A 19051-nucleotide genomic window follows, 5' to 3' on the forward strand; every position below is an offset into this window, starting at 1 on the left:
GAACGGAACCAAGACATCATAAGTCCTCTTTTAATCTCTCAAACATCTCAATTTCTCTTCAGGTTTGATTGAAATGTTTCATGTTGGGCACATCCAAAGATTCCTTGGTGAGTTATCTCAGTCAAAGCAGGAAAGAGGGACCTTCCGATATTCCTACTGCTGATCTGGAAAATCTTAGCTAGCAGAGAAATGAAGAGAGAACTGAAGGCCCTGCAATCCAACCAGTAAGCATCTTCAGACAGTTCCAAGAACTCAGACTCGTTGACTTCTACTGTGGTCATGTGTTGGGCCAAAGTCTGAAAAACAGAACATCTGAGCTCCATGCCTGAAGACCATCCCAATCAATATTGTACTCACTCTTTTTTTTTTTTTTTTTTTTTTTGAAACAGAGCATCACTCTGTTGCCCAGGCTAGAGTGTAGTGACACAGTCTCGGCTCATTGCATCCCCCTCCTGGGTTCAAGCAATTCTCCTGCCTCAACCTCTCGTAAAGCTGGGATTATAGTCACGTGCCACCACGCCCAGCTAATCTTTTTGCGTTTTTACTAGGGACAGGGTTTCACCAGGTTAACCAGGCTGGTCTCAAACTCCTGACTTCAAGTGATGTGCTACCTCTGCCTCCCAAAGTGCTGGGATTACAGGAGTAAGCCACCGTGCCCGGCCAGCACTGGGCACTTAATCTCCCCAGATATCTACTTACGCATTTGCAAGTCCCTGCCCCAGACAGTAAGCTGCTTCTCCAGCTTCCCAGATAGCTTTTATTCCTTGTGAGAAACCAGCAGTTTCAGATGTCATTCCTGAAATTCAGTCTGAGCTTTTTCAGGCCTAAGACCTGTTGGCCACTTTCTGCTGACGTGGCCTTTGGGTAGAAGTAACCTTCAGCTGGGCTTCCCAGCCACTTGAGTTTGCAGGAAACTATTCTGTATAAGCCTTCGAAAAACGGCAAGCTTCAAAACTCTTACTAGTCTGTAAGTTGGAGCCTTGGGGACATATTTACACACCCTGGAAATTAATTGTTTGATAGCAGAGTTATTGCTAATTGTTTTATGGTTTTGCAACTCTGTGTGGTGGTTTACAATTGGTTCTCAGCCAGGCCAGGAGCGGTGGCTCATGCCTGTAATCCCAGCACTTTGGGAGGCCGAGGCGGGTGGATCATGAGGTCAGGAGTTCAAGACCAGCCTGGCCAAGATGGTGAAACCCCGTCTCTACTAAAAATACAAAAATTAGCTGGATGTGGTGGCACTTGCCTATAATCCCAGCCACTCAGGAGGCTGAGGCAGGAGAACTGCTTGAACCCAGGAGGCAGAGTTTGCAGTGAGCCAAGATGGTGCCACTATACTCCAGCCTGGGCGACAGAGTGAGACTCTGTCTCAAATAAAAGGAAAAAAAATTGGTTCTCATCTGAGACCAAAGAAACATGTGCCTTCAGGATATATTGAAACAAGAAATTATCTTTGAATGGGTGGAGTGATAGAGGGAAAGTCCAAAGGTTTATTATGCTTGAAAGCTAAAGAGGAGGGGAGTAAACACCTCCTATGAGCTGGGCACAGTCATGCTGTCAAGTGATGCTCTGCGTTATTCTATTGGATCCACTGGTCTAAGAGGGTAGGGCCATCGACTTCTTTTTAGCAGTCCAGAAAGTAGAGACTCAGAGGAGTTACGAACTGCACCAACTCTGGCTGGGCACGGTGGCTCATGCCTATAATCCCGGCACTTTGGAAGGCCAAGGCAGGTGGATCACCTGAGGTCAAGAGTTCAAGACCATCCTGATAAACATGGTGAAACCCTATCTCTACTAAAAATACAAAAATTAGCTGGGCATGGTGGTGGGCACCTGTAATCCTAGCTGCTCAGGAGGCTGCAGCAGGAGAATCACTTGAACCCAGGAGGCAGAGGTTGCAGTAAGCTGAGGTCGCGCCATTGCACTCCAGCCTGGGCGACAGAGCGAGACTCTACCTCAAAAAAAAAAAAAAAAAAAAAAAAAAAAATTAGCCAGGCATTGTGGCACACACCTGTAATCCCAGCTACTTGGGAGCCTGAGCCAGGAGAATTGCTTGTACCTGGGGGGCGGAGGTTGCAGTGAGCTGTGATCACGCCATTGCACTCTAGCCTGGGCAACAAAAGCAAAACTCCATCTCAAAAAAAAGAAAAAAGAAAAGAAAAGAAACTGCACCAAGTCACAGAACTAGTGAGTGGCAGAGCCACAACTTTTTAACCCAGAGTCCCAGTGAGGCTGGGAATTACAGGAGAAGTCAGAGAGGGAAAGAACTGGCTATCGAAGTGGACAAGCGACGTAAGAAGTGTCTTGGAGGATAAAATCCTTGAAGAGAGAAGCTAAGGGAAGAATGTGGAAAGGAAGATGAGGCCCCAAATAACCCTGGTTCAGTCATTAATTCATTCAACAAACGTTTGCAATTCCAGCTGTTAAGTTTTCTTCAGAGTCTCAGCTGCCTAAACTCAGCCATGAAGAGCTATTTAAGATGCATGTCATCCTTAAAACCCATTTATCAGGTGTGTGTATCAGATTTCCCAGCTGGACTTAAACAGCTGCAGTTCTGACCTCTAACCCTTGACTTCTAGTAGCAGATTACCAGAATCCGTATCTCAGCTTGTATATTTCCTAGCTGGGAGACTTTGGGCAGGTCACTTGACCTCTCTGGGCCTTTGTTTCCTCATCTGTAAAAGGGGATAATAATGATAGTAACTACCTGGCACGCAGGGATCATTTATTGGACGTAAGTTGAGTTCTGTGGCTTATAGCCTAGGATGGAACCTGGTCTGTCTTCCCCTCACTAACCTATGGTATGAACTTCAGACGTTTCTAATGCAGACCCAGCCTGCTTCACTCTTCTTTTTTTGTTGTTTTAATAGAGACGGGGCCAGGCATGGTGGCTCACGCCTATAATCCCGACACTTCGGGAGGCCAAGGCACGAACTTAGGACTTCCAGATCAGCCTGGCCAACACAGTAAGACCCTCTCTCCCTCTAATTTTTGTTTGGTTGTTTGTTTTGAAGACAGGGTCTCACTCTGTTGCCCAGGCTGGAATGCAATATTTTTGGCTTGCACCAAACATAATCGGCGCTGACCGTGATGGGAGGAAAAAGGGGAGCACGTGCTGGCAATCCCTAAAGCCATGCAGAGCAGCAGCTGAACCCCACTGCTACATAGATCCTTTGACACATAAAGGCTGGATCTTGCGTCTCCTCATTTTGGGCTGGCGAGATGGGTGGACTCGACCCCAGAGATACATCCAGGAAACTCGGTGGAGAAAAAAACTCTTCGGGAAATACAGCATCGCCCCTCTTCTGGGGGACCCCTGGGGTCTCCAGCCCCTGGTGTGTTCTCTCCTGTGCTGCCAGCAGGCATAGCCCCGAGTCTATGGGCCGCAAGCCCCTCTTTCTCTGCTGTGGATGTGGTCGACTGGGGTCCCATGAATGGGCTGCTCTCAATTTGCTTTGGTTTCCGGCCAAAAGATTCTCTGGGCTCAGGATGGAAATGTAGGTCTGCTCTGAGGTGTCCTGACTGGATTCTAAGCTTCATTTAGAATAAAAAATTTGATGAGTAAGTCAGGGACTTGGGAGCGTGTGCTGTCCCGTCTCCTACTGGGGCATTTTTGGACTCTGAATTGTGTCTCATTTTAATGCGATTGCTCCAAGGACCTTGACCTGGTCTGGCCTTTGCTCAGTCGTGTGGCTTCCATTGCCTCCAACACCCTTCTGCCTCCTCCTTGAGTAACCCCAACTCCCTGTCAAGCCTCAGCTTAGGGGCCACATTCTCCAGGAAGCCCCCATGACTTCCTCAAGACAAGAAGTTGCTTTGCCTGCTCTGGGGTTTCCTCTACCCCCAGTTTCCTCTCTTAGGTCACAGGACATCACAATGCACTTGCTTGTTTAATTGTCTGTTTCTTTTTAGATTGTAGCCCTCAAGGGCAGAGATTGGGTCTGACTTATTCACTCCTGTGGCCTTAGTGCCTAGGGTGTTGGGCTCATAGAAGGTGTCCAGTGAATGTTGAATAAATTAACAAATTGAGATCTAGGGCAGGGTGGGTCTTTGGGTCTACACAATAGAGATGATCTAGAATAATAAGAACTTTTGGAAGAAGGAAAACAAGCCAGGAGCAAGGCATGGTGGCATGTGCCTGTGGTCCCAGTTACTTGGGAGGCAGAGGTGTGAGGATTGCTTAAGCCCAGGAGTTTGAGGCTACAGTGAGCCATGACGGTACCACTGCACTCCAGCCTGGACAACATTGTGCTTTGCCATGCAGGCTGGAGCATAGTGGCACCATCACTTCTCACTGCAGCCTCAACCTCCTGGGCTCAAGTGATCCTCCCACCTCAGCCTCTCGAGTAACTGGGCCTACAGGCGTGCACCGCTACATCCAGCTAATTTTATTTTTTTGTAGAGGTGGGGTCTCACTATGTTGCCCAGACTGACCTCAAACTCCTTACATCAGAGGTTTTTTTTGGTTGGTTTGGTTTTGTTTTTCTGAGACAGAGTTTTGCTCTTGTCGCCCAGGCTGGAGTGCAATGTCACAATCTCGGCTCCCTGCAACCTCTGCCTCCCAGGTTCAAGAGATTCTCCTGTCTCAGCCTCCCAAGTAGCTGGGATTACAGGTGCCCTCCCCCGTGCCTGGCTAAATTTTTGTGTGTTTACTAAAGTAGAGACGGGTTTTTGCCATGTTGGCCAGGCTAGTCTCGAACTCCTGACCTCAGGTGATCCACCCGCTTCAGCCTCCCGAAGTGCTGGGATTACAGGCGTGAGCCACTACATTTGGCCCTTGTTTGTTTGTTTTTAAGATGGAATCTCCTGTTGCCCAGGTTGGAGTGTAGTGGTGGGATCTTGGCTTACCGCAACCTCCGCCTCCCACGTTCAAGTGATTCTCCTGCCTCAGCCTCACAAATAGCTGGGATTACAGGTGCCCAATACCACGCTCAGCTATATATAAAAAATAGCTGCATCCAAGCTAGCACCAGGGACCTCTTGCATCCAGAAATTCATGGATTTTCACCTTAGAGTTGCACCATCAATATGATGGGGGCTCTCTGGGTGTCTGCTCCTCTCATCTCCTTGTGTCTGATGGGGGACTCTTTCCCGAGAGAGGCAGAGGATTGGCCCCAGCTCATCATGCTATGCCAGACATAGACACGGGCTAACGGGGATGGGCTCCATTCCCAATCCATTTGTGGTTGGCAAGGGGTGTACAGAAGAAAGCAAGATCGTAGGATGCCCCATGTGGTCCCGCAAGCAGGCAAGATCTGAGGTTGAGTGTGCCCAGGACACATGCCCAGGGCAGTCTGTGAGACCAGTCCTCTGCTACTCAGTTCCCCGCACCACGACTCTGCTCAGAGGTGAAAGCCACAATTTGAAGTTCACTGGCGTGGTCCTCAGTCCTGCATCATGAACAGCAGAATGTAATATTTATTGCCCCCCTACAGACTGGGTGTGAAGATGAAAAAAAAGTAATAATTCTAAATCTCACACAAGGGCTTTGGAGATCAATGAGGTAATTTATATGAAATAGTTTGGGCTCGCTGGGAAACAAAGTATGGCATAAATTTTGGCTTTTTCACTGGATGGACCCTCATGCCAACAACTCACCCCAGTTGATGAAAAACGTGCTTGGCTGTGTAGACAGCAGGAATGTGCAGGCTGCTGTCTGAGTTCAGAATGGAATATTTTGGCCAGGCATGGACTTCCTCTAACCAAGATGCGGACAGTTGTCTCAAGACTTTCTCGGGCCGGGTGCAGTGGTTCACGCCTGTAATCCCAGCAGCTGGGGAGGCCAAGGCAGGCAGATCACCTTGAGGTCAGGAGTTCGAGACCAGCCTGGACAACATGGTGAAACCTCATCTTTAAAATACAAAATTATAAAATTACAAAAAATTATTAAAAATACAAAAATTAGCCAGGCGTGGTGCGTGCCTGCAAATCCCAGCACTTTGGGAGGCCAAGGCAGGCGGATCACTTGAGGTCAGCAGTTCAAGACCAGCCTGGTCAACATGGTAAAATCCTTGTCTCTACCAAAATTACAAAAATTAGCTGGGCATGGTGGCAGGTGCCTGTAATCTCAGCTACTTGGGAGGCTGAGACAGGAGAATCTTTTGAACCTGGGAGGCGGAGGTTGCAGTAAGTCAAGATCGTACCACTGTACTCCAGCCTGGGTGACAGACTGAGACCTTGTCTCAAAAAAAAAAAAAAAAAGACTTTTTATCACAGGGCAGCATACAGATAAATAGGCACTGGGTGTTTGGGATTTGCAATAAAGGTGCAATAAAATAAATAATGCCTGGGACCACACCATCAAATCTTAACCTTATATTTATTTTATTTTATTATTTTAGAGAAGGAATCTCAAGGCTGCAGTGAGCCAAGATCATGCCACTGCACACCAGCCTAGGCAACAGAGTAAGACTGTGTCTGGAAAAAAAAAAAAAAAATTAAAAAACAAAAAGAGAAGGAATCTCACTCTGTCACCCAGGCTGGAGTGCAGTGGTATGATCTCGGCTCACTGCAACCTCCGCCTCCCAGGTTCAAAAGATTCTCCTGTCTCAGCCTCCCAAGTAGCTGAGATTACAGGCACCCGCCACCATGCCCAGCTAATTTTTGTAATTTTGGTAGAGACAGGGATTTTACCATGTTGACCAGGCTGGTCTTGAACTGCTGACCTCAAGTGATCCGCCTGCCTTGGCCTCCCAAAGTGCTGGGATTACAGGCGTAAGCCACCACGCCCAGCTTCTTAACCATATTTTGATGGCTTCTGACTTAACTCTAGATCTTAAGGCTGTTTTTCTTGCAAATCCAAAGAGCACAAGTTACTTGAAACAATGGAAAAATGCTCAGTTTCCACCAGTGAATGAGTTCTAAAAAAACTCTTCGAAAGAGTCGTTTCTGCTCATGCCCATGCTTGCAATTTAGAGCTCACTTTCATCAGGCTTTTGCTCTTACCAGGCAAAGTGCTCCTGCTGAGGCCATCGTGATCTCTGTGTTCCCATAGTCAATGGCTGCTTCTCTTTCTTCATCTGACTCAAACTGTCAGCCACTTTGATACCACTGATCGCTCCCCTTGACAACACTTTGTCCTCCTGGCTTCCAGAGCACCATGGCTACCGTTCTTTCTCCTCATTGCACAACTCTTGGGCGCTACGTGGGTTCACCAAGGTTTGACAAACTACAGCCTGCAGCCCAAATCCAGTAAAACTTTACTGGAACAACCATATCCATTCACTTCCATATTGTCTATGACTGCTTTTGAACTGTAATGGCAGCACTGAGAGGTGGCAACAGAGACCACATGGTCCACAAAGCCAAAAATATTTACTATGTGGCCCTTTATGGGCCAACTTGCCAACCCGTGGCACAGACTCACTGGGGACCTGGTGTTTTCTCCTACCCCACTGACCACTCCTTGTGGTCTTCTTTGCTTCTCCTCATCTCCTTAATGTCTAAACCCGGAGTCCTTGAACTCTTCTCTTCTCCCTCTGTGCCTAGTCCCTGGGTGAGCACATCCAAACCAATAGACCAATATATCCAATAGACTTCTCAAACTTAGCCCAAACTGAACTCTTGTTTTCTTCTCTGCCAACCTAGTTCTTCCTGTGGTTTTGCTCATTTCAGTTAGTGGCAGCTCCATTCTTCTAGGTGCTCAGGCCAAATACACTAGAGTTATCAATGACTCTTTTCTCTCATACCCACAGTTAAGACTCTAACAAATCCTGCTAGACCTACCTTCAAAACGCACCCCTCTCCCATTCACATCTCAGTCTTCCTACCCCCATTGTCACATTGAAACAGCCATCATCTTCTGCCTGGACTATTTCAGTAGCCTCTAATTGGTCTCTCTTTTCAGGCCCTTGATCCTTCCAACCTCTATTTCTCACAGCAGACTAAGCAAACCTTTCAAACAGAAGCCAACTATAGCCTTTCCGCGGCTTTCCAGCTCACTCCGGGTGAAAACCAGATATTTCCTGCATCCTCCTATTTGAACACCTCTTCACCCCTGCTTGCCACACTGGTCTCCTCATTACATGAACTCCACAAAAAGTCCCTGCCTCAGGGTCTCTGCTTTTGCTGTTCCTTCTGTCAGGAAACCTTTTTCCTCAGATATTTGCATGACTGCCTCATGTCTTTTTTATTTTTTATTTTTTGTATTTTTTACTACAGACAGGGTTTTACCATGCAGGCCAGGCTGGGCTCGAACGCCTGACCTCAGGAGTTCTCTCTGCCTTGGCCTCCCAAAGTGCTGGGACTACAGGCGTGAGCCACCACGACTACAGGCATGAGCCACCACGCTCGGCCTTTTCTTTTCTTTTTTGAGATGGAGTCTCACTGTGTTGCCAGGCTGGAGTGCAGTGGTGCGATCTTGGCTCACTGCAACCTCCACCTCCTGGGTTCAAGCGATTCTCCTGCCTCAGTCTCCTGAGTAGCTGGGACTACAGGCCCACACCTTCATGCCCAGCTAATTTTTGTATTTTTAGTAGAGATGGGGTTTCACCATGTTGGCCAGGATGGTTTTGATTTCTTGACCTTGTGATCCGCCTCCCAAACTGCTGGAATTACAGGTGTGAGGCACTGCGCCCAGCCCTGCCTCAAGTCTTCTTAACAAGAGCCTCCCCAGATCACCCTAAATAAAACAGCAGCCTCCCCGACTCTCCCCACTCCCTTCTTAACACCATCTGATACACTCTGCATTGACTTCTGTGTGTGTTTAGTGTTCATCTTGCCATCTCAGTAAGCTCCATGAATGCAGACCTTTGTTTTGTTTACTGTATGTCCCCATTGCCTAAAACAGGGCTTGGTGCTCAGGAAATACTTTGTTTTGTTTTTTAGAGACAGAGTCTCACTATGTTGCCTGCCCAAGCTGGCCTCGAACTCCTGGGTTCAAGTGATCCTCCAGCTTCAAATCCTAAGTAGTTGGGACTACAGGTGTGCACCATTGTGCTCTCAGTAAATATTTAAATATCTTTCCCGCCTTACAATTCTATGAACCTTGTTTTAAGTTAAGAACATGAATCCGTGGCCAGGCGCAGTGGCTCATTCCTGTAATTACAACACTTTAGGAGGCTCAGGTGGGTGGATCACATGAGTCCAGGAGTTCGAGACCAGCCTGGGAAACATGACGAAACCCTATCTCTACAAAAAGTACAAAAATTAGTTCGGGTGGTGGTGCACACCTGTAGTCTCAGCTACTCGGGAGACCGAGGCAGGAGAATCACTTGGACCCAGGAGGCAGAGGTTACAGTGAGCTGAGATGGTGCCACCACACTTAGCTTAGGTGACAGAGCGAGGAGAATCTGTCTCAAAAAAAACAAAAAAACAAAAAAACAAAATAAAAACAACAACAACTTAGGTTACGGCACTTGCACGAGGTCAAATTAGGGTGGGAGTGAGGCGGGAATTTGGAGTTTATACCTGAGGACTGTCCTCCAAATTCAGTGCTCATTCTGCAATTTTGTGTTGCTCTCAGCCTCTGTCAGTGGCTCTGAGGATTGTTTTGCAGAAAGGCAGTTGTTCCTGGGGGAAAAGGATTTTTAGGATGCATAGACAACTCATTGTGGATCTCTGTTTTTCTGTCACCTTTATATTCTTGCACCATCCACCCTGGGGTTTGGGATACGTGTGTGTGTGTGAGTTCTCTAAGTTTGTCTTCCAGTATATTGAGTAGAACTCTCTCTGATTTTTCCTGAAACAAAATTTCCATTGATTTACATATTCATGAACTGTTTCCCCTCCCCAGTGACCTACACTATTGTTATGCTGGTCTGGGAATTCAGCAGTCTTTTGTGGATGACCAAATGTCTTGAATTTTAAGTTTCTGTGCCCATTTGCACTGCTAGCTAAGGATCTCCAAACAAATGCTTAAATGGAGCGGAATTGGTTCCAGGACTCCCTGAAGATACCAAAATCCTGCTCTGTTCTCTGGTATAAAATGGCATAGTATTTGCATGTAACCCATGCACTTTCTCTTGCATATTTTGTTTCTTTTAGAGATAGGGTCTTGTTCCGTCGCCCAGGCTAAGTGAGTGCAGTGGCACGATTACAGCTCACTGCAGCTTTCAACTCCTAGGTCCAAGCCATCCTCCTGCTTCCTGAGATGCTGGGATTACAGGCATGAGCCACCATGCCCCGCTACTCTGATATACTTTAAATCATCACTAGATTACCTGTAATACCTAATACAATGTAAATACTATGTAAATAGTTTTTTTTTTTTTTGAGACTGAGCATCCTTCTATCGCCCAGGCTGGAGTGCAATGGCACTGCAACCTCCACCCACCAGCGTTCAAGCAGTTCTCATGCCTCAGCCCTCAGCCTCCTGAGTAGCTGGACTATAGGTACGTGCCACCACGCCTGGCTAACTTTTTGTAATTTTAGTAGAGACAGGGTTTCGTCACGTTACCCAGGCTGATCTCCAACTCCTGACCTCAAGCAATCCACCCGCCTCGGCCTCCCAAAGTGCTGGGATTACAGACGTGAGCCACCGCACTCGGCCTAATGTAAATAGTTGTTATACTGCATTTTTAATTTGTATTATTTTAAATTGTCATATATATTTTTCTCCCAAATATTTTCCAGACGTTGTTGGTTGAATCTGAGGATGAACCTACGGATATGGAGGGCGGTTGCAGTTTCTAGTTAAAAAAAGCTGTGGTAAATTCGAACTTTTTTTTTTCTTTTTTGAGGCAGAGTCTTGCACTGTGGCCTGGGAGTGCAGTGGCGCGATCCCAGTTCACTCAACCTCTGCTTTCCGGGTTCAAGCAATTCTCCTGCCTTAGCTTCCTAAGTAACTGAGATTACAGGCGCCTGCCACCATGCCCAGTTAATTTTTTGTATTTTTAGTAGAGACAGGGTTTCACCATGTTGGCCAGGCTGGTCTCGAACTCCTGACCTCGTGATTGGCCCGCCTTGGCCTCCCAAAATTCTGGGATTATAGGCGTGAGCCACTGTGCCTGGCCTGAACCATTTCTTTGTAGAAAACAATTGCTAATTGATTTTCTTTCTAAATTTAAGGCCTTCTTCCTTCCTTCTTTCTTTTCTTTCTTCCTTCCTACTCTGGCTTCCAGAACTGCAGGAGATCTTGTTTTGCAGCATATTTTTTCTCCCACTTTCTACATGATAGTAGAGAAAGCCTCTTTAAAGGTCAGGCGCAGTGGCTCACAGCTGTAATCTCAGCACTTTGGGAGCCAAGACAGGCAGATCATGAGGTCAAGAGATTGAGACCATCCTGGTCAACATGATGAAACCCCGTCTCTACTAAAAGTACAAAAAATAAAATAAAATAAAATAAAATAAAATAAAAAAGCTGAGCGTGGTGGTGCACATCGGTAGTCCCAGCTACTTGGGAGGCTGAGGCAGGAGAATCGCTTGAACCCGGGAGGCGGAGGTTGTAGTGAGCCGAGATGGTGCCACTGCACTCTAGCCTGGCAACAGAGCGAGACTTCATCTCAAATAAAAAGAAAAAAAGAAAAAGCCTCTTTATTCGCACCTTATTTTTATTTTATTTTTGAACCAGGCTCTTGCTCTGTTGCCCAGGCTAGAGTGTAGTGGCACACACATGGCTCACTGCCGCCTCAACCTCCTGGGCTCAACTGAGCCTCCCACCTCAGACGTATGCCACCATGCCCAGCTAACATTCTACTTATTTTTTTTCATAGAGACGAGGTTTTACCATGTTGCCCAGGCTAGTCTCAAACTCCTGGGCTCAAGAGATCCTCCCACCTAGGCCACCCAAAGCATTGGGATTATAGGACATGGGCCACGACACCCTGCAGATAAATCCTCTTTAGTGTGGCCTGAGAGGAAGAGGCACTGTGCTACCTGAGAGGTGAGAGGGGCTGCTTGTGTAGGCACCAAACAGCCGGGCTACAGCCATCAGCGCGGCTCTGTCCTGGCCTCCCGTCTCCGCTGCTGATCCTGCAGTGAGTGCCTGTGCAGAAAGCTCAGTGGCCTTCTTTAATCCCCACACTCTCATCCAGGAAACTCCTTCCCCTTCCTTCCAGACCACTTGAGTCTTGTGCTCGCTGCAGGGTCAATGCTGTCGCCCCTGGTGGTCAGGTTTGATGTCAGCCTGTCTGTCCCTCATGTCTTCCCACTCTGGGGGCCTGTGGCAGCGGGTCTAACACTTGAGGATGCTGCCTGCGAAGGCGCGTTGCCCTTTCAGCCCTGGCACCACCGCCAGGCGGGCACACCCCAGCCACCCTGCACAAACAGGCTGTCATGGTGAAATTTTGCTCTGGGCATTTGGGTTTAATCCTCTGACCTTGCCAGCTTCACATTCTCCCAGCCTGCAAGGTTTGGTTTAGTTTTTAATCCGATTGTAAAGTGTTTGGCTTCTTTGGAGAGTCACAGAGATCACAAGGATCATGTGACAGCAAGAGATTAAAGCACCATCCAGCCCCTGATGCAGAGCTTCCTCATCTGCTTTCTTGTTGCTGGTTGTTCCTTTCTTCATTTCAGAGACAGAGTGGATGATTCAGAGGCGGATGTTTATTACGCAGTCCTTAGAGTTTTTCAGACTCTTTCTTCCTCTCCTGCTCCCCCTTTCCCTGCAGGTTTATCCTGCAGACGTTTTCTCTGACATTCACACGATAGAGTGCCCTCCAGCCCTCCCCACCCCCAGTCAGGCCTGGATCCGAGTCCTGGCGGTGCCACATTGCTGCTGCGTGACTCTGGGCAAGGTGACCTCCAAGCACCGGCATCTGAAGATGGCGACTGGGAGTCACACCACCACTTCAGAAGGTCTAGAGGATTCAGTGAGACCATGGTCACCCATCACACAGCCCGGGTCATGGCACCTTCATCATTGCTATCCAGGTGGTTGATATTATTGTTGTTGAAATTACTGAACTTTCCTGCAGAAAATTAGCAAGTAGAGGCTAGGTGCAGTGGCTCACTCCTGTAATCCAGCACTTTGGGAGGCCAGGGCAGGAGGATTATTTGAGCCCAGGAGTTTGAAAACAGGTTGAATAACATAGTGAGACTGTCTCTACAAAAAACAAAAATTAGCAGGGCATGGTGGTATGCACCTGTAGTCCTCAGGAGCCTGCAGTGGGAGGAGCACTTGAGTGTGGGAGGTTGAGGCTGCGGTGATCTCGTCACTACACTCACAGCACTTTGGGAGGCCAAGATGGGAGGATCACTTGAGGCCAGGAGTTCAAGACCAGCCTTGTCAACACAGCAAGACCCCCATCTCTATTTAAAAAAAAAAAAAAAAAAAAAGCCAGGCACAGTGGCTCAACGCCTGTAATTATCCCAGCACTTTGGGAGGCCAAGGCAGGCGGATTACAAGGTCAGGAGTTTGAGACCAGCCTGACCAACATGATGAAACCCCGTCTCTACTAAAAATACAAAAGTTAGCCAGGCGTGGTGGCATGCACCTGTAATCCCAGCTACTCAGGAGGCTGAGGCAGGAGAATCACTTGAACCCAGGAGGCGGAGGTTGCAGTAAGCCAAGATTGCACCACTGCACTCTAGCCTGGGCAACAGAGCAAGACTCCATCTCAAAAAAGAAGAAGAAAAAATAAAAATAAAAAAATGAGCAGGTAGAGAGAAAGATAGCCTCTTAAATAGGCCGCTATTGAGGATGAATTTGAACATTTGAACAGACTCAAAGCTGCTGCTGGTTGGATAAATGCCTAGGCCCAGACTGGAGCAGTTTATTATCATGTATTTTTATAAGCTATTTAGTGCCTCATCATTGTTCATAATCACCCGTCTTCTTTTCCTTCTTCATACCTGAAGACTGGAACCTGCATTTGTCTTTTGATCAATGACTTTGCCTAGAAGTCCTGTACCCCCTTGTACCATCAGTTTTGAGCTGTCCAGAAAGACAGGGAATCATGGACTGTGGGACACTCAACTATGCCAGGCATACTACATTATGACTTCATTAGGTCTTCACCACAAACCCATGTGGTTTTGTGATTGTCACCATTTTATTAATAGGGACATGGAGGCTCAGAGAGATGAAGTAACTTTCCTAAGGCCACACAGCTTGTGATGGGCCTATACTGATCCCCAGGTGAATCCAACAGCAAACCCCAGGCCCTCACTCCATTCCACTGCTTCCTGCTCATTCCTCAAAAAGTACCCCTTATCATCTGAGGTCAGGAGTTCGGGACCAGTCTGGACAACATGGCAAAACCCTGTCTCTATTAAACATACAAAAATTATCTGGGTGTGGTGGTACACCCCTGCAATCCTAGCTACTTAGGAGGCTGAGGCAGGAGAATCACTTGAACCGGGGAGGCGGGGGTTGCAGTGAGCTGACAGAGTCTCAAACACACACACACACACACACACACACACACACACACACACACGCCCTTAATATAGGTATAATCCACTCTTGCCAGGCCAAGTTTTGCAACGTGAAGGGTTCTGGGAGAAGTACAATCCTTTATACCTGTATTAAGGGGGCACTTTTTGAGGAATGAGATCTAACAGGCTTATACCTCAATACAGGCTTACACCTGCACTAAATTGGACCCGTATCATTAGATCGCATTCCACCTTCATCTTACATCAGAACATTTACAACAAATTAACAGATGAAGCTCACTTCTCATGTTTTCTTTTTATAAAACATCTCTCAACAAATTCCTCTCAGATCTTTTTTTTTTTAAGATGGAGTCTTGCTATGTTGCCCTGGCTGGACTCGAACTCCTGGGCTCAAGTGATCCTCCCGCCTCAGATCCTGAGTAACTCAGACTACAGGAGCACAGCACTAGGCCCTCCTCTTAGATTTTATATTCCTCTCACTTTCTTAGGAATTATCTTTTCAACTGGCCCACCCTAGCATTCCTTTTTTGGCAGCCTCTGGTAGGGAAGAGAGCCAGAGTCTAGTCCGTGGCAAGGCAATTTCTGGCTGTTCTTGCTGAGACATAGAAACCCTCCTTGGTGCACACAACTCCTTCCAGTAGCCACCTGCATCCCTCTCCATAAATCACTTCGAAGCTGTGTGTGTGGCAGGGAGAGGTTGCTGCATCTCCAAAAGGGGACAGCAGTTACTGGTTACTCAGCTCCTTAAATATTTTGTAAGAAAGGATCTAGAAGTACCAGAGCAGCCCCTGCATTTTTCAGGTGGGAAAAGGGCAACTAAGGACAGAAAGGGTTGGAGAAGAGGTCATAGCAAAAGGGAATAGAAGAAAGAGCAAAATTACACACAGGAGATAAGTAGGCAAGAGCCCCACCCGGGATAGGCAAATGCAGCTCAGTTCAGGACAGCTTCCTGGGGCTTGAGTATCCACTCATGCCAGGCAGGGTTTTGCGACGTGAAGTGGGTTTGGGCCTCAGGCAGAAAAGGCCTCACTATTCTGGAACCAGGGTTCTAGGCGGGGGGCTCAACCCTGAGCCTAGAGGCCAGGAGAAGGTCCGATGAACAAGCCCATCCCTCACACACCCCACACAGGGCATGAATCCAGGGATCTCTACCTTTGGAAGACCAGAATCTCCTGGGTGCTTGCTACATTTAGATAGTGGGGCTGCTTCTCTACTTTTTCTTTTTTTTTTGAGACAGAGTCTCACTCTGTTGCCCAGGCTGGAGTGCAGTGGTGTGATCTTAGCTCACTGCAACCTCTGCCTCCCGGGTTCAAGCAATTCTCCTGCCTCAGCCTCCTGAGTGACTGGGATTACAGGCACCTGCCACCATGCCCGGCTCATTTTTGTATTATTAGTAGAGATGGGGTTTCACCATGTTGGCCAAGCTGGTCTCGAACTCGTGACCTCAGGTGATCTGCCCACCTCGGCCTCCCAAAGAGCTGGGATTATAGGCATGAGCCACCCCGCTCGGCTTTTTCTTTTCCTTTTTCTTTTCTTTTTTCTTTTGAGACAGAGTCTCGCTCTGTCGCCTGGGCTGGAGTGCAGTGGCGCAATCTCGGCTCACTGCAACCTCCGCCTCCCAGGTTCAAGCGATTCTCCTGCCTCAGCCTCCCGAGTAACTGGGACTATAGGCACGTGCCACCATGCCCAGCTAATTTTTGTATTTTTAGTAGAGATGGGGTTTCACCATGTTGGCCAGGATGGTCTCAATCTGTTGACCTTGTGATCCACCAGTCTTGGTCTCCCAAAGTGCTGGGATTACAGGCATGAGCCACCGCGCCCAGCCTCTTTTCTTTTTTTTTCCCCAAAAGCAATTTACCATGAGATGGGCCTCTTCTCTAGAGGTTGGAATTTAATCCTTTTGAGGCCAAGAAATCTGTATTTTATTTATTTATTTATTTATTTATTTATTTATTTTATTTTTTGAGACAGAGTCTCACTTAGTTGCCCAGGCTGGAGTGCAGTGGCATGCGATCTCGGCTCACTGCAACCTCTACCTCCAGAGTTCAAGCGATTCTTGTGCCTCAGCCTGCCAAGTAGTTGGGATTACAGGCATGCGACACCATGTCTGGCTAATTTTTGTATTTTTAGTAGAGACAGGGTTTGGCCATGTTTGCTGAGCTGGTCCCAAACTCCTGGCCTCAAGCAATCTGCCTGCCTCAGCCTCCCAAAGTGCTGGGATTGCAGGTGTGAGCCACTGTGCAGGGCTGAAATCCGTATTTCAATGAGAGCCCCTGAAGGTTCTGAAATGGAAGATCCAGAGATCATCTTTGGAGAAACACTAACCTAGAGTGAATGGGCACAGTTTAAAGAAACTTTAATCCTGTCCTTGGCTACCAGGGCCCCTTCACAATGGATCAGTCACAGCCTTTATCAGTCACTGTGGGGACCTCCTGCTCCTGTTGTTTGGGGGTTGATGAGCTCGTATCTTGAGCTGGTTGCTCGCCCAGATGGACAGAGCAAGGTGGAGAAGGCCAGAGTGTAAAGGACTGACCTCAGTGCAGGGACAGCAGCTGCCTGAGAAACAGCCCCCCCTTCTAGTCCTGAGAGTAGCAGCAGGAAGCCCTGGCTTGCAGACCTAAGCTGGGACTCCATATGTGATTCTTCCACTTCCCTCCCCAGGCCTTGATGTCCTTATCGGTGCAATGGGTCAGCATATATTTGTAGAGGATTTCACAAAGAAGTGTCTGTGGGTCGGGCATGATGGCTCACACCTGTAATCCCCACACTTTGGGAGGTCGAGGTAGGAGAATTGCTCAAGTCAGGAGAGGCCAGCCTGGGCAACATAGTGAGATCCTGTCTCTAAATAATAATAATAATAATAAATAAAAATTAAAAATAAAAAGAAGCATCTGTGGAAGTAAGTGTCAGGTATTGCACCTGACACATTTGATAGGGGGAGATAAAGGTTCCCAGTAACAATGACGGGTGCTTCAGGCACAGCACCCCACACTTTACACAGATGAACTCATGAAATTCTCACAGCAACCCCAAAACACAGCTACTTGTTTTTTTTTTGAGATGGAGTCTCACTCTGTTGCCCAGGATGGAGTGCAATGGTGTAATCTCGGCTCACTGCAACCTCCACCTCCCGGGTTCTAGCGATTCTCTTGCCTCAGCCTCCTGAGTAGCTGGGACTACAGGCATGTGCCACCACACCCAGCTAGTTCTTGTATTTTTTAGTAGAGACAGGGTTTCACCATGTTGGCCAGGCTGGTCTCAAACTCCTGACCTCGTGATCGGCCCACCTTGGCCTCCCAAAGTGCTGGGATTACAGGCGCGAGCCACTGCACCTGGCCAGCAGCTACTATTTTTAACCCACACTTTACTATTCAGGAACCAACACAGAGATGTGAGGCAGTTTGCTCAAGATCACAAAGCTAAGAGCCAGGCCATCTGTCCCTAAGGTTTGTGTTCCTTACAAGTATGCTATTCTGACACTGGGAGAGCCCTTTGCATTTCCTTTATTTTTTTTCCTGCCCCCAGACTGTGTTTTACAAGCATTTGTAAGCCATTGAAATCTCTTCCAATGAAATCTTGTAAGGAAGTCTAAAGTAAAAGCAGCCCACGAGGTGGGGTTTAGGTTGAAGGGGGAGGGGTGCTGTGTGCCCCAGCCTGGTCCCTCCCCTTCCTCTTCCCTAGTCCAGGCATCTGAAACCTGGAGGGGCTCCACAGGGCGCTGGCTGAAAACTGGAACAGTCACATCACCTGAGCCATAACTAATTTCAGCTTCAGCTTAATGAATTCTTGGAATTTGGAGTAGAAACACATGGTTTCTTCCTGACCTCAAGGCTAGGACCTTATCTGTCCACCTTGGTGATGAATGCACATAGGCACACACACACACAGACACACACACACAGACACACACACACACACAGACACACACACACACACAGACACACACACACACACACACACACACCAGTAACAATGAAGGGTTCTTCAGGCACAGCACCCCGTACTTTACACACACACAGACACGCACAGAGACACACACGCACAGAAACACACACACAGACGTCCACAGACACACAGAGACATACACACAGACACACAGAGAGACACACACACAGAAACACACACAGAGACACAGACACACATAGACACACACGGGTAGAAACACACAGACACACAGAGACACACAAGCAGAAACACACAGAGACACACACACAGACACACATGCAGAAACACAGACACACACATACACACACACACACACACACACACACACACACACGGGCCTAATCCTCTGCTTTCCCTCCTGGGCTTCCCTCCCTTTCAGATGTAGCTTTGTGGGCCACCAATCACCTCCTTTTCTTATCCCTACCCCCCTCCCTTCTCTCCATTCTCACCCCCGTTCTGTCCCCACAGAACTGGCCAATGCTCCTTTCTGGCCGGCTGGGGCCAGAGTGAGCGAAGGAAGGAGGCTTCCCCTCATGGAACCTCAGGCTGGCTCCCAAGCCAAGACTCATCAGCATCCTGCCCGTCACACCCTTTTCATCTCAGGCACTCCGTAAACAAGCAGCCTCATTAAAGTCCATTTTATAGATGGCGACACTCATCACGGTAATGACATCCCCCAGAGAGTGGCCTTTCATCTGTGGATCACAAAGGACTCTTTCCACACACTAATTAGGAGTCACAGAGCAGGACTCCCCCTGTTTTTGCCTTGTTGCAGTTCTAGAAGATGAGGACATTAGAAATGCGGACGTAGCCCATTCCTCAGCCTGAC

At 47.9% G+C, this 19051-nt stretch overlaps 1 pseudogene; it reads left to right on the forward strand.

Annotated features, from left to right (window-relative positions):
* Positions 1 to 5158: 5158 nt before the first annotated feature.
* Positions 5159 to 19051, forward strand: part of LOC135970751 (uncharacterized) — a 47953-nt pseudogene continuing 34060 nt past the window's right edge.

The sequence above is a fragment of the Macaca fascicularis genome, chromosome 5 (genome assembly GCF_037993035.2).
Source record: "Macaca fascicularis isolate 582-1 chromosome 5, T2T-MFA8v1.1".
Lineage (NCBI taxonomy): Eukaryota > Metazoa > Chordata > Mammalia > Primates > Cercopithecidae > Macaca > Macaca fascicularis.